At 40.0% G+C, this 15,109-nt stretch overlaps 1 protein-coding gene across 31 annotated transcripts in view; it reads left to right on the top strand.

Moving 5' to 3' along the window:
* Positions 1 to 15,109, top strand: part of nfasca (neurofascin homolog (chicken) a) — a 175,224-nt gene that overhangs the window by 50,493 nt on the left and 109,622 nt on the right. For 11 of the 31 annotated variants that reach the window (XM_039798987.1, XM_039798999.1, XM_039798995.1 and 8 more), the window contains exon 1: positions 2,306 to 2,592. The exons of 1 other annotated variant lie outside the window; for it this stretch is intronic. The gene's annotated coding sequence lies outside the window, so the exon portion shown is untranslated. Of the gene's footprint in view, positions 1 to 2,304; positions 2,593 to 15,109 lie in introns of those variants that run through there. 19 more of the 31 variants (XM_039799011.1, XM_039799013.1, XM_039799002.1 and 16 more) reach the window with 4 other exon arrangements.

Here is a 15,109-nt window from a genome sequence, read left to right as displayed (position 1 = left end):
AGGACAGCTTACACCATATCATCCTTATTATGCATGGTGTTTGCAGTAATGGCCTCAACGCAGTTTGAGCTGCGTTCGCCACCAGGTTCAGCCGACATTTACAGCAAAGAAATCTGTTGTGGCAAAGCGCAAGCCATTGGAGATATTGGGTTTTGAGAGCGCTCTGGTGCCGTTGCCACGTTTGGTCTGAAGGCCTAAATCCTCCACCCAATGTCCACCCTGAGCAAAGACCCAATGCCACATCACGTCCTGTGTGATGATAGGTAGAGACGGGAAAGATTTCCATGTTAACGATAACTCAAGTTGGTTGTGTGATTGGAGAGTTGGTCGTGTGAGGGTTAAAAATAATTTGCATTGAAAGCAAAGGACTAAAACCATTACATACACAAATAGCTCCAAAGTGTGTTTAGCCTAGCTTTGCACAAAGTATGGGAGCAAAAGTAAAAATATAAACCTACAAGATACAGAACATCTTTGTGTATTTAACCACATGCAACAAGCGGGGGATGTTGCAGTTAAAGTGGTATATAAAGTAACAGCCTCTCTAGGCCAAAGTAACATATGTACTGGAGCTTTTTCTTGATCAGCAGCTGGATGCAGTGACTGCACGCAACATCTTAAAGGTCCTATCCTCATAGTGGGGTTGCCAGGTTTGCAGTCTGCCCTAAATCTAGACAAACACCAGCTGACTCTTGAATGGACTTTACGGGTATACACCAACATATGCAAGTGTTCCTTTAAATAGTATTTTAAAAGTTGTGCTTACTATTATATTACTGTATAGGTCCATGAACTGAATTTTTGCTGGGTTTTGCTCCCACCCACCCACCCACCCACACACATACTTTTCTCTGACTTCCAGCCATGTCTTGTCAATGAGAAAAGTCAGATAGCCTCCAGCTGAGGGGGGCTTCCTCGTCTGCACTGGATGCATGGACTACTGCATGTTTGTGTGTGTGAGATTTTGGTGTGTGTGCATGCGTGCTCTGCATTCATGCATGATCGGCCCTGTCTTTTCCGTGACCTGTGTGTGTTTTGCGTGTGAATGTGTTCATGCATTGCTGACGTGTGTGTTTGAGCTTTTATAGGTTACATGTACATGCAGAGAGTGTGGGAGGAATGCATATTTTCATTTCATCAGACACTTAGGTCCATGTCTTTATACAGAAAACCAAAGACAAAACACATTACTGCACATTTATGTCTGACCACAAGGAAAAACTGCTTTTATTGTCATGGCTACAAGATTGCCATGTGTCAGATGCACACCATCTATGTAATGACAATTCATAAAATAATTCAGTCACTTTATCAACATAAAAGGGCTCAAAGTCCAAATGGCTTTTTTTCTGACCGTTAAATTTACCATGTACTAAAACACAAAAGCCTCAACATTCTCCTCTGGTGTTTGTGAAGCTGTGTTTTGGGGCTTTTACTTGATAAATGATTATTTATGATGATGATGATCACTGATTTGTTTTATGTTGATTGACAGACCAAATCATTATTTTGCTGTGGCATAACAGGGATTTATTTCTGTTGCCAGTTCAAGAAAAGCTTACATTATTGCTGTACCTCTCATTATACTACACCTATACTAAACATTTTGTACTACCAGGAAATTATGCAACCAGGCATCCAGCGGTGACATAGGAACAGTTCCAACTGTTTTACATGTGGACAATAACGTGTACAACTGAGCTTCATTTTTTTCTATTTAATACATTTGTATTATCCTTTTCTCACTTTGTCATTATGGGGTAGCACATGTAGATTGATGAGGGGAAAATGAACTTAAATAATTTTAGCATAAGGCTGCAACAACAACAAAATGTGAAAAAAGTGTCTGAATATTTTCTGAACAGTCTGTTCCCGTTCTCAGTCCTGCCTGCAAAGCTCTGATTGGTTGATTCTTTCTCCAAATGGGGGAAACCTGTTGCTGAATCATTTTTTGGATCTATGTTATTTTGGTTACAGACATTTTAGTCCTAGTTTTGTTAATTTTACCATTCAAATCATCCTGTTTGAGTCCATCAAATAACTACACAACTACTCTGAAACATGCCTCTGTGATCTCATACAGACTTAACAGTATTTGTCTAAAGGTGGTCAAGTGTTTGACTTGCATGTGTGTGTGGGACACACAGCTTGTAACATGTGTGCGTGTGAGTGTGTTTGACAGCAGTGGAGCATGTGTGTGTCTGAGTCTCATTAATAATGTATGAGGTGGGCGGAGTGAAGGAGAGGGGGCGGTGACAGATGGAGAATCAGTGTGTGTGTGTGAGAGAGAGAGTGTACGGACTGAGAAACAGCGAGAGCAAAGAGAGGGAGGGAGAGAGAGAAAGGGATAGAGAGAGTGGAAGAATAAAACAGATTTTAGCTGGAAGAGATGGACAGAGTGTAGTGTTTTCCTCCATCTTTACAGTAGTTACGTCTGTTGTCTTTGTGTCTCTGTGGTGGACAGACGCTCAGTCTTTGTGTTTGCTGTTTTCTCTCTGGTTTCTTGGATGCTGAAGGATTGATGGGGATGGAGATACAACACAGTCACCCAGCGCTGCTGTACACCTGGACGCAAGAGCGCCACTGACAGAGGTACTGATACATGTCTGTACACTGTGTGTGTGTGTGTGTGTGTGTTAAGTGGAGAATAAACCAACCTCCTTTCAGTTATCCACTTTTATTTTCTGTACAGAAGTAGAGTTCAGCCACCTTTTAGGCAAAAATTTGAATGTCAAATTTCCAGTAAACACCATTTTTTACATAAAATTTATATAAAGACAGCAGTTATAAACTGTGCGGGAAATAACAACTTTGTTAAAATATATTATTTTATGATGTGTTCTTTTAAACATCACAAAGACACTGGTTTGTTGAGAAATCAGTTCCAAAGACAGCAGTGTACTGTCCATGTGGAGCAACAGAATATAGTGTACTCTACTTTATCGTGGATTTGAATCCCTCACAGCTCACAGTCTTTAACCCACAAATAATTTTTTATCTTCTCACTGAATATCACCCTGAAAACAAAAAAACCCATTAAAACATGTCATTCAGGCTGTTTTCTGTGTGTGAGTGAATGCAGTTGTGGAACTTTAATTCATTTTGAAATGAGTTATCCTGCATGACATGCGCTTTACGAGAGTTAATGTTTTGTGGATTGTAAAGTATGTGTACTGTAGCTACCAATTATTACACACCTTCATCATTTTTAATGTTAAATTGGAAAAAGATGTTAAATAGTTGTCCTACATAGAGCATCTTATTTTTACATTTTTGTTTTCAATTGTCTCTCTATTGGCTGTTTTCAGTGATTATTCAGGCTGTAGAAAGAGAAATGCAATGTGGTTACACACACACACACACACACACACACACACACACACACACACACACACACACACACACACACACACACACACACACACACACACACACACGCACACACACACACACACTGATTAGTCAGTCTGCCACAGTTGATTGGAAAAATATGGATTATGTCTTGTGTGCATGTTTACAATTACTGTTAGAGCTGCTGTCTGTCTTTGCCTTTTTTTTTTCTTCTTTTTTTGTCTTCTAAATTTTTAGAGTTTAGATGTACATGTACTCAGATAGCTGCCTCATTCTCTGATGCCTACAATGGGATCAACAGCAGAGTTAGCTTCAGTTCCTGCATAACAAACATTACACAAGATATGATGCTCATTTTGCGAGTGGAGACTTTTAACTAAACTTCAGTCTTTAGCCTGGCCCCAGTTTTTATTTGACTTAGTGTGGTCTGGCTCAATAGACATGTCATTAATGAATTAGCTTTGGACTGACACCATTTCTAGCAACTGTCTTTGAACATGTGCTCTTCCAACCCACTACGCACTGGGCTGTTATTTTCAGATTTTTAAAGTGTTTAGTCTATATCCACGACGTTCTACTTCTGGGATTGCTCCGGTGCCACGGGATGTCCCTCTTTTCGGCTGGATGTCCGTTACCTTCCGCTTCCAGACAGCTCACTAGACTATCCGTCTAATCTGAGTTTTCTGTTGCACAACTAAAACAACCTTTGAACGTACACGTTCCACCAAAACAAGTTCCTTCCCGAGGCTATTTTGCAGCGGCACTGTTGCTCTGTCTGGTGCTTAGCACAGTCCATGACAATTGTGATTGGTTTAAGTAAAATGCCAGTAAACCAGAGCACGTTTTCCTCCCATCCCGGAATGCTGTGAGGACTAGCCAGACCCTCCTCCACAGCGCTGGGGAGGATGGTCTGGCATTGCCAGACCATAAAGTGTTAAAACCTACCAGCTACTCTGGAAATGTGTCATATTTCTCTGAAACCATCTCCCAAAATTGTCAAAGTGGCCATACAGTTGTGATGTCATGCTCTTATGTGTGTAACACCTACAGTAGTTTGAGTAGTTCATGAGGTTCAGGAGTCATGAAGGTTTGTGAGTCATGTCGTCTGAACACTCGCTGTAGTTCTTTGATTGATCTGATACTGACTGGTCTAGACTAGACATGTTTTCACTCTAAAAACAAGTTTTAGTCTTGCTTTGCAAAATTCAGCTTCCCCAGCATCTATGAATGGTATATGAGATATCACAACATATTTTAACTACATACAGCACATCACATCTAGTAGCCTATAGATGTCCCTGCTTATTTATACATTGTGTCTTGATCAAGTAGAAATCCATCAAATGATTAATACACTTCACGATCCATCATTTCCTCTTCTTGACATCCAGTGGAAACCAGTAAGATAATTGTATTCCTGTAAAGATTTGGTTCACCAATGTACATTTCAACCTCTTGGAATGTGTCCTTGAGTACAATTTAGTGTCAACTACAGCATTTAGAAAAAATCATTAAAAAGTCACATGCTATTCATGTATTCATGATGTGGAGTGTAAATAGGGCATAGTGTAAACTGTCACTGTGTTGTATGAACATCTACATCTAGTTAGCAGTGGTTGGCTGTATTACGCTGACATTTGACATCTTCTGAGGTTGGAGGTGTATTTATTGGAAATGATTCAGTAAGAAGAGATGTTCTGCTGCTCCTCTCCAGTATAACTTGTCTTTGCATCATGGTCTGAGTCCAACCATACTGTATGCACTGTGTGCAGTGTTTTTCCTAGGTTGGTGAAAGACTTAAGGTGCACATACTGTATTTGGCAGAGGGGTTTAAGGGTCCTCTGTCAAGAACATTTAAAATTTTTCAATAAAGAATAATGCAATTTCACATAAGTTTGGACCATTATTTTTAAATATGTGTCTAATATGTTGGAAAAGCTAGAGCACATACTAAATAAAAAATAAATAAAACACTCAAAAAGCTTCAAGACAAAACTGGCTAAAGAAGTCCACTGGGGACCGACCAATCATTACATCTGAGAAAAGTCTTTTAGTTTTGATGCTCGCATTGATTTTACATTCATTCGGCTCGGGTGGTGCCCAAAACGGCTTGGGTGCTGCGCATAAACCTTATAATGGTAGGAGAACAGTAAAACCTGTTTGTGTGTGTGTGTGTGTGTGTGTGTGTGTGTGTGTGTGAATGTGTGTGTGTGTGTGTGTGTGTGTGTGTGTGTGTGTGTGTGTGTGTGTGTGTGTGTGTGTGGGAGGCCTAAGTGGCTGCAGTGACGCAGGGCCGTCTGAACACGTAGGAGGATTTGAACACTGAACACACATTTGTCAGATATCTTTCTCACAGATGTGGAATTTTGTGGGAGGATTATTGCATTAATCCATTTTCAAGTGTTTTTTTTTATTAGGTGTGTGTCTGTGTTGTGGATAAGTGTTTGTTGAGGGAGGCAGGAGCAAGAGCATTGAATGCACACAAACAGACACACACACATATACACACACATACACAAATACAGTCCTTCCTTTGTTTAGGAGCATTGTGAAGAGGAGGTTAATGCACCCAGAAAACAGAAAGAAAGAGGGAGAGAGAAAGAGAGAGAGACCCTAATGGACAACGACCGGCCTTTCACTGCAAATATTTGGCCGAGAGGTTTCATACTAACCATCCCTTCCCCCTTTCTCTCTCTCTCTCTCTCTCTCTCTCTCTCTCTCTCTCTCTCTCTCTCTCTCCTCCCCCTCTCTTTATGGCCAAAGGGAAAAGATCAGAACAAATTGTCACTCTGTGATCTACCCACATCACATGGCTTTTTTTCTCGAAAGAACAATGCTCAAGGCAATGTGTCTGATGCCAATCCTGTTGTTGGGAAGCAGAGAAACGGATGTGGATTAGAGTTTAAAGTTGTCGTGTGAAAAAGCTAATCATTACCACAGTCATTTAGAGACGTTATAATATTTTCTGTGGAAAAACAAGATCAAATCGGGAAAAAAAATGCAGCCTCTCAACTGCATGTTACGCTGCAGCCCTGACTCCTACTCATAGACTGTAAAAATAATGGATGAAGCTTCCGGGTCTGAAAAGTGAAGCCAATTCTGAAGTGCCTGAAAGTTGCAGTCTATTTCATTTCCAGCAGGGGGCGACTCCACTGGCTCCAAAAATAAGTCTGTTTCTATAGAAGTCTATGAGAAAATGAGCCTACTCCTCACTTGATTTATTACCTCAGTAAACATTTTCATAACAAGTTTATGGTCTCAATCGCTAGTTTAAAGTCTTCAATACAGCATCATGTTGATTTTGTAAATAATGGTCCCATTCATTTTAAATAGACGATAAAGCAGGGGATGCTTTAGGACCTGTCAATCAAGGCAAGGCTAACCATGTTAACGCTGTGGATATCAAAATACACCTCAACTTATTTCTGGCTGTTGTCTGTGTTTTAAACTTTGACCCTCTCACTGTGTGTTTTCAACTTATCAAAGTTAATTGGAACATTTGGACGTCTACAAATTTCTTGTTCAGAGATGTGCCAACCAAGCTAGCTAGCTACTAGCAATAGCTGAACAAGAAAGCGTTAGCTGGTAACTTGAGGGAAAGTTTTTCTGTCCACGAGGTACGCGGGTAAATCTCCACTGGATGACTTGCTTTAGAATGGTAGAAAATTGACAACTTTCCCCCTTCAATGTTTAGCTTAGCGCAGCGCATTGCAACCATAAACACTGGCTGGCTGCATCATCCTCCCCAGCTCCACCCTCCCGTCAAAAATCGTTACATCCGTTTAAAAAAAACAAGATGGCGACACCCGTATCACCAAACTCAAAGCTTCAAAATTGCAGTCCACAAACTAATAGGTGATGTCACCCATACGTTCAAAATTTTTACAGCCTATGGTCCTACTAAGCATGTTCAAAATCATAGAGTGTCAATGTGCAGTGCTAATGCAGTTTAGTAGTATTACCTTCATGTAGTACAGGGTGAAGTCACAGTGGCAGACTCCTACTCTGTGTTAGTGGTTAGATGCTAGGCTATGTAATTAGACTATTGGTTGGGTAAATGACTAAGACCTTTTTCCCTTTTTCCCTATCTGTAATATTAGCTGCAGGATTCATGGTAAATGTAGTCAGAGTTTGACAAGTTGCGACACTAAACAATACCACAGAGGCTCCACACATGGCCATAAGATAACAACATTAGTTTATTTCTTACACAATAATCTGTGAGAATTATATGATTTAGCACCCAGAGCACTTCCATTCTTCATTTAAAGACTGCATAAATGTAAGAGTATATATTAGATTACAATCCATTAAATCCTTTTGTCAGACTTACCTCACATACATCTGCTCGCAATGATCCCCTCACTCTTTCACATATTCATGGCAAAAGATTTGAATCATTATGTAAATATTTACTCATAAATTCACTCTCATGGGTCGCCTATGTCATTGCAGTAACAAGAATATACCCATCGAACTTTGTCACCACTTTATGCTAATATAAATCTCTGCCATGTAAATTCATCATAGTGACGTACGTGAAGATAGGCTAATATTCTATATATATATTGGATTATAAATGTACACATTCACATGACAAATCCAAAGAGAAGAAACAATTATATGCAACTCTTTGATGTCTTAAAGCAGCAAATAGTGTCCCAATACAGCCAAGAAGAGTGGGACATGAGCTGTTTTTTTATACCATTTTCATCAGCATAACACTAAATGTGCACTAAATGAGTAAAGTATACAGTAAAACCGATGGAAATAGAATAAAAACAATAGTAGGATTATAGAACCATTTTTTTTCTTCAGTCCTCAGTCTGCTCCCCCTCGCTTCTTCTCCATTGCTGCTGCTTGGACTTTTAGATTTACGTAACTGTAGAGATTTAGCCTCTTCTGCCATGTTAATCTGTTGGCTCAAAGAGTGTGTGTGTGTGTGTGTGTGTGTGTGTGTCCCACATGTGTGCAAGTGTGTAGCCTGATAGCACCGGATAAGCCCTCATCAGCAGAATATTCAAATACAAAAACATAGCATGCAGCAGAATCCAAGTTCCTGTCATGAAATATTCTGTGAATGTGAAAGCTGTGTGTTAAGTTCAGCAGGAAGGTTATCTTCAGTGATGTTCTCTGGACTTGTGACTCAACTCAGACTCAAACTTAAACTCAGGTAATGGTGAATCAACTCTGACTTGACTTGGACTCTTCTTTGGTGACTCAGACTTGGACTCAAACACCGGGGACTCGAGACTTGACCTGGACTCGACAGTTGGTGACTCGACAACAAAAAGACTTGGAAGACTAGGAAGATGTTAAAGAAGGTCAAGACCCAGACAGCCTGATTCCAGGTGGGAATACAGATGTTGTGCCCATAAGCCAGGTACTTAACCTACATTACTGCATGCCTGTACCATCTGTGTGTGTGTGTGTGTGTGTGTGTGTGTGTGTGTGTGTGTGTGTGTGTGTGTGCGCACGCTTGATATAAGGCCCGGGGACAGTACTATGACACTGGAATGAGAGGCGCTAACCTACTAAAACCTCCATGGCCCTGACAGGAGTCAGGTCACAGCTGTGGGCTGTTTTAAGTCCTGTCTTCTCCATATTTTGCCCATTTTCTCTCATCTCTTGTATTATTTCTGGGAACACACAGCACTCCAAACAGTAGAAAACCGATGTAATGTAACACAGGCAGAGGCAGAGACAGAGATAAGTTTTATGAGGATTTCAAAAACAATACATACAAAAGATTGTAAGGTAAAAGAGCAATTTAGTGGCTTTTACACTATTACAGAAATTTACTTTCATAGACTTTTTCAATTTTTTTGTTATCAATTAATATTTTAACATCTGTATTTATAGGACGATTTCCAAATATCATGAATTTAGTTTTGTTCAAGTTTAAAGATAACTTATTTGAATCAAACCAAAGTTTTAATTTATTCATTTAATTTGTGACCATTTCTAGCATCTGCTGCAAGTTATCCCAAACAAAAATATTTGTGTCATCTGCAAAAACAGTCAATTTGAGTACATTTGATACTTTGCAAATGTCATTTAAGTAAAGGATAAATAGTTTTGGGCCTAAAACTGACCCCTGTGAAACGCCACATAATACTAAGAAATACTAAGGCTCACTGACCGGTGATTACCCATTTGAACAAACGTACTCCTGTTTGAAATTAAGTTTTTTTATCCAGTTATAGGCCACACCTCTGATGCCATACCTTTCCATTCTTTTTAACAAGATTTCATGATCAACAGTATCAAAAGCTTTTTTTTAGATCAATGAAAATCCCCACTGGATAGTTTTTGTTTTCAGTACAATTTGTTAATCTTTCTACTAACTCAATTAGTGCCATAGACTTGGACTACCGGATCTGAATCCATACTGACTGTCCATTAGTAATTTGTTTTTATCAATGAAATTATCTAGCCTTGTGACAAATAGTTTTTCGAGTATTTTTGAGAACTGAGAAAGCAAGGATATTGGTCTATAGTTATTGAAAATATGTGAATCACCAGATTTATACAATGGGATGACTTTAGCTACTTTCATCTTGTCAGGAAATACTCCTGTTTTAAATGATAGATTTTATATATATATATACAATCACTATAATTTCTTTGTTTTCTACAGTACCCCAAAACAATGAGTATGTTTTTTTCTTCCCACATGGTCCATCACAGAGCATTTATGGAAATATTTAAGTGAATGGGACACATTTTTATTTGAAGATTTAAAGATCCAATGAAATGGGCGCTCAAACTTTGTGGATGTGTATGACCATATGCTGCACTAGTAGGCATATCTGAAACATACATCTTTAAAAGACAATGTCCTTTTGCCTCTTCTTTCAAATCAGAAAGCTACTGAGTATGTGTCATGGTTAATCTCAACTGTAAATCAGCTTAGAACGTGACATGTATATGCATTAGGGCATACTAATTGGAAGGACACACACACAGACTTGGATGGTTAGCATTAGCAGTGATAGCCACTCAGGCACATGCAGTAGAAAACAAACGTTAGTGATGTGCTTCCAAAAAAAGATTGAGACAAAATCACAATAAGGGTACTTGAAGATCACTAAATAATAAAAGAGTAAATCAGTGCTGCCAGCACATCTGTATTTATCTCTTTTTAATATGTGTCATAAATCCATCATAGTAAACGGGGTGATGGCTGACCTCAATCTAAAAATGCAATTTCAGGGTGACTCGTTCTCATGTATTTTTTCCACTCAATGACTCTCTTGATTGGCTAGGACTCAGGGCTCAGCTTGCCATTGGCCATTGCTTCACTCACTCGTGAAATGGTTCCTTCAATTTAGGACCAGTGCTGCTGCTGGGACAGCCTGTGTTTGATCCTCTCTCGTTTGAATTTACCCAGTTACAAAGATAGGACAAATGGATAGAAGAGATTTATGCTTCAGCATTACTTCATCTATCCATCAATCCTAAGTGATTTGATTTCATTTCTTGATCTCCACTTCTCATTTTTGTTGTGTTTATTAAATAGCAAAATGCTTCAGATAACAAAGTACAACCTTTCTGACCATGGTGTCTTTGTGAATCGGCTCAGACAGTGGGCAGAAAAGATGTCCTATATTTCTGTAGTAGCGTCTGAAATGTGTGGTCCAGGGCTCACTTCTTGGTACACTCTCACATCATTCCACAGTTTTAATCTTAGCTTAATATTTTAGCGCTATGCTCAAAGCCTGTTGCATTTTTTTTTAGCATCTTCTGAAGTAATGACTAATCAATTAAAGAAACATTACACAAATCTATCCCTTAGTGCAATCTTAACCAAGCTTTTATGACATGACACCAAGAACTGTATAGCCTTAGTAAGTCAGGACCAGTTTTGCTCCAACTGCTCAAGAATATGGAGACATTAATAACATCTGTTTTTTTCTTTCCATTCACACTAAGGAAAAAAAAAAGAAAAGTACTGGAACAGTGATGTAAGCCTGGTCAGACACCATCAGTGTGCGTGGTAGTTATGAAAGAAATGCTGCAGATTCTTCAGTACAGCTGTTGTCAGTAACCTCCACCATCAAATACTTGATTATTTGGGTTTTTAATCGAGATCTCAGTGATCAGAACGATGAAGAAGAAAAGCAGAGAGGCATTATGCTATTTGCTAGATGTTTTAGTCATGATGGAGTCATGGTGGCTGGACATGAGGGCTCGTTCTGGGATTGGCGTAAAACTATTGTTGCCCCTGCTGACTTTGGAACAGCCTTTCTCAAAATCTCAGAAGCAAAATGAGGGAAATGTCTTTGAAAACTATCTTGTTTTTATTGGCATTTTTTCCATAAAAATCATAATTTCAATCTGTCTGTTTCTTATATAATCTTGCTTTTTTATCTCGTGCTGTTCCTAGACTGCTTTTTACCTATAAATGTAGATATTTATTTACTTCATCATGTTTTGTGCTTTGTGTATAACATGCTTTCCGTGAAACAGCCCACTGTCTCCTCTAAGGGACGGATGTGTGTGTGTGCGTGTGTGTATTTTGTACCTGATAGATATCTCCAAAGTGTTAATTAGATTTGTCAGCAGCTCCAAACACACGCACTCACACACACACACACACACACACACACACACACACACACACACACACACACACACACACACACACACACACTTACAGACTCAGCAAAAAAACAACCCACTCTTACAAAGACATGTGCGCACACACACACACACACACACACACACACACACACACACACACACACACACACACACACACACACACACACACAACACACAGAAATACACCTGCCTAATCCCCCTAAACGTGTGTCCATACACACTCACACTCACAGCCACACAAAGACACACTATCACACCTTTTAACCACTCCACTAGAGCAGTAATCACTACACACACATGCACACTGACATGTCAGTCATTTTAACACCATGGTTCCCTCGGGAGAGGGGCGGCTTTCCTCACACACACACACACACACACACACACACACACACACACACACACACACACACACACACACACACACACACACACACACACACACACACACACACACACATACTGAGCTGTTGGTGTTGGTGTGTCAATAGAAAGCAGTACGAGGAGCTGAGAGGGCTGGAACAAAGAGGACATGTGGTTCTTCACTATAGTGAGATATTCTGTATGTTATATATATTTATAACAGGGCCTTGTTGAATACTCGATTCTGATTGGTCCATCACAACATTATGCGGTCTGTTATTTCTGTACAACAGACCATTGCTAAGTATAACAGACCAAATTAAATCATTTTTAAATCAGTATTTGTGCGCATACTGAGCTCATACCGTTGATCAGCATCACAAAGGGAGAGAGAGGGTGGAGGAAGTTAATGGGGAGCGCTAACAGCGCTAATGGCAACGGTGCAAACTGAGCATTAGTTAGCTCCATGGTTAGCTCTCTCACCGGGGCGACCTGGCTTCTGCCTCAGAGCCGTGCTCATCAGCCGTAAAGTTAACCGTCCTGACTGGGACGCAGGCGTCATCAGCGGGTAACCTCAGTGAACTGTAATTCTCCATAATGAGAGGCTCGCTCTGCATTATCCCGTACATATTATACACCAAACATAATCTAAAAACAGCTTAGCAGCTGTGTTTTGTATAAGAAGAGATGGTGGGTGAGATGAAATATCATCCCACATAATGGGATGGAGGACAGGGAGGTGTCTGTTCACTGTGTCCCTATAAGTGGACACACACATCCGATTATGGACTTAATGTCATTTACAGCTGTGCAAGAGAAAGAAGGAAATAAGAGTGGAGAGGGGGAGAACGAAACCTGAGAAAATGAAATTCGGTAATGGCCTAATTATGGAAGAGAAATTGGAAAGGACAACTGTTTGTGTGTGTGTGTGTGTGTGTGTGTGTGTGTGTGTGTGTGTGTGTGTGTGTGTGTGTGTGTGTGAGTGTGTGGCTGCAGGACAGACCAGCCAATGGCAGAATTACTTTAATCACTGTGGTAACCTCAAAGCAGGGGGCCCATGCTGGCAAATTAGGCCTGGTAGCAGGCACGCAAGCACATGCACACGCACAAACAGTACAGCTCCTAAGCTAACTCACTCCAGGTCCACTGAACTACACAGTCAATAAATATTTAATGCCAAGATACAAAGATCTCTGGAAACATCTAATCCAGCCAGTAAAGCTAACCCTTCACTCAGAGAAAATGAAACACGTTCTGTTAAGAGTAAGAGTAAGGAGGAGTGGACATTGCTAAAATACGTAAGAGTGACCCTGAATTTACTTTTGAACATTCACAGAGAAACTGTCTTAAAGCAAATACAAAAAGATGTGTCCTGCATGATGCCTCTTCATGACATATTGATGGAAGCCCTACACATGACCTCAGCACACATCACTTTAATGTGCAGCACACACTATACACACTGTATGTGTGTGTCAAGTCTTTGAGGTGTCTTCTGGCTGAAATGAGAATTCATATTTAGCATATCTTTTTTGTAATGACATACATACATTTACTGAAACATTTTCTACTTTTAAAATGATTCCTAACCTTTAATTCAAACTGGTTTCAACACCACAAAATCTTTCTACATTTATTATTGTGCAGTATTTGAATTGATTATTGAATTGTGATTTTTAAATGAATTTCTGTTTAGTGTCTTGCTGGCTTCAAACTGAAGCTGAAGATATATCCATTTGGTTTTTAGCTAATCTTTTCGAGTCATTATGCCATGATGGTGGCTGGTTACTATCAAAAACAAAACATTGACTATCAACAGCTTCTGTCCAAATGTTCAGTCAGCCACTCAGATTTGTGTTTTTTATGTATTTTATACTTGCACACCATGTGAGCTATTTAGCTGGAAGTGTCTTACTGCCATGAGTCTCTCCTATATGATCTCCTGTAATCTGAGTGAAAAATGAAGGTTAGTGATTGCTTGCTGGTGTTGAGACATAAAAGGACATATTTACACCGCATCCAGAAAACACCATGCTAGATTCATGTTTATTCATTCACTCTTTCAATAAGTCACTTGGGAGTTTACAAGGCAGTCTGCTTGTTTTTCATACCCATCTTTGACTTTGCTATTAGGCCCTTATTTTATGTCTTAGAATATAAAGTAGAAACACTGGCCTTTTGTTTTTGTGTGTAAAGAGAGATCAAGAGTGTTAGCCAGGCGATGAAATATGACTGTGGGGTGTTATTGCAGGGTGCACCTTGTTCCCTGTCAGCTCCAGGATGCATGCATACATCCACATCTACACACACATACATACAATCCAGCTGGTGGCTACTATGAAACGATGCCTTCTTGATTATATATACAGTTGCCATCTTTGCTCTATGAATTCAGCGCGCACACACAGACACACACAGAGTCAGACACACACACACACACACATGCACGCACGCACACACACACACACACACACACACACACACACACACACACACATGCAAAACACAGTGATTGCACGTTGCTCCATCCCTTTCAGGTCTGTATGTTTTTCCTCTCTCTCCCCCCTATACACACATCCACACATGCACGCACACACACACTCCTCAGATGCAATGCTTTGATAATGGCAAACACACCTCCAGCTTCACACTCCCACTGGGGTTGGTCTCCCCATTCACCTCCTCCTCCTCCTCCTCCCTTCTTACCCCCCATCATATCTCCCTATTTCTTCCTCCCCCACCTCCATCCCTCCTACCCCTTGTGGAGCTGTTGCTAAGGAGCCCTGTT

Source organism: Perca fluviatilis, chromosome 4, assembly GCF_010015445.1.
Source record: "Perca fluviatilis chromosome 4, GENO_Pfluv_1.0, whole genome shotgun sequence".
Taxonomy (NCBI): domain Eukaryota; kingdom Metazoa; phylum Chordata; class Actinopteri; order Perciformes; family Percidae; genus Perca; species Perca fluviatilis.
This window is presented reverse-complemented; position numbering and strand designations above follow the sequence as displayed.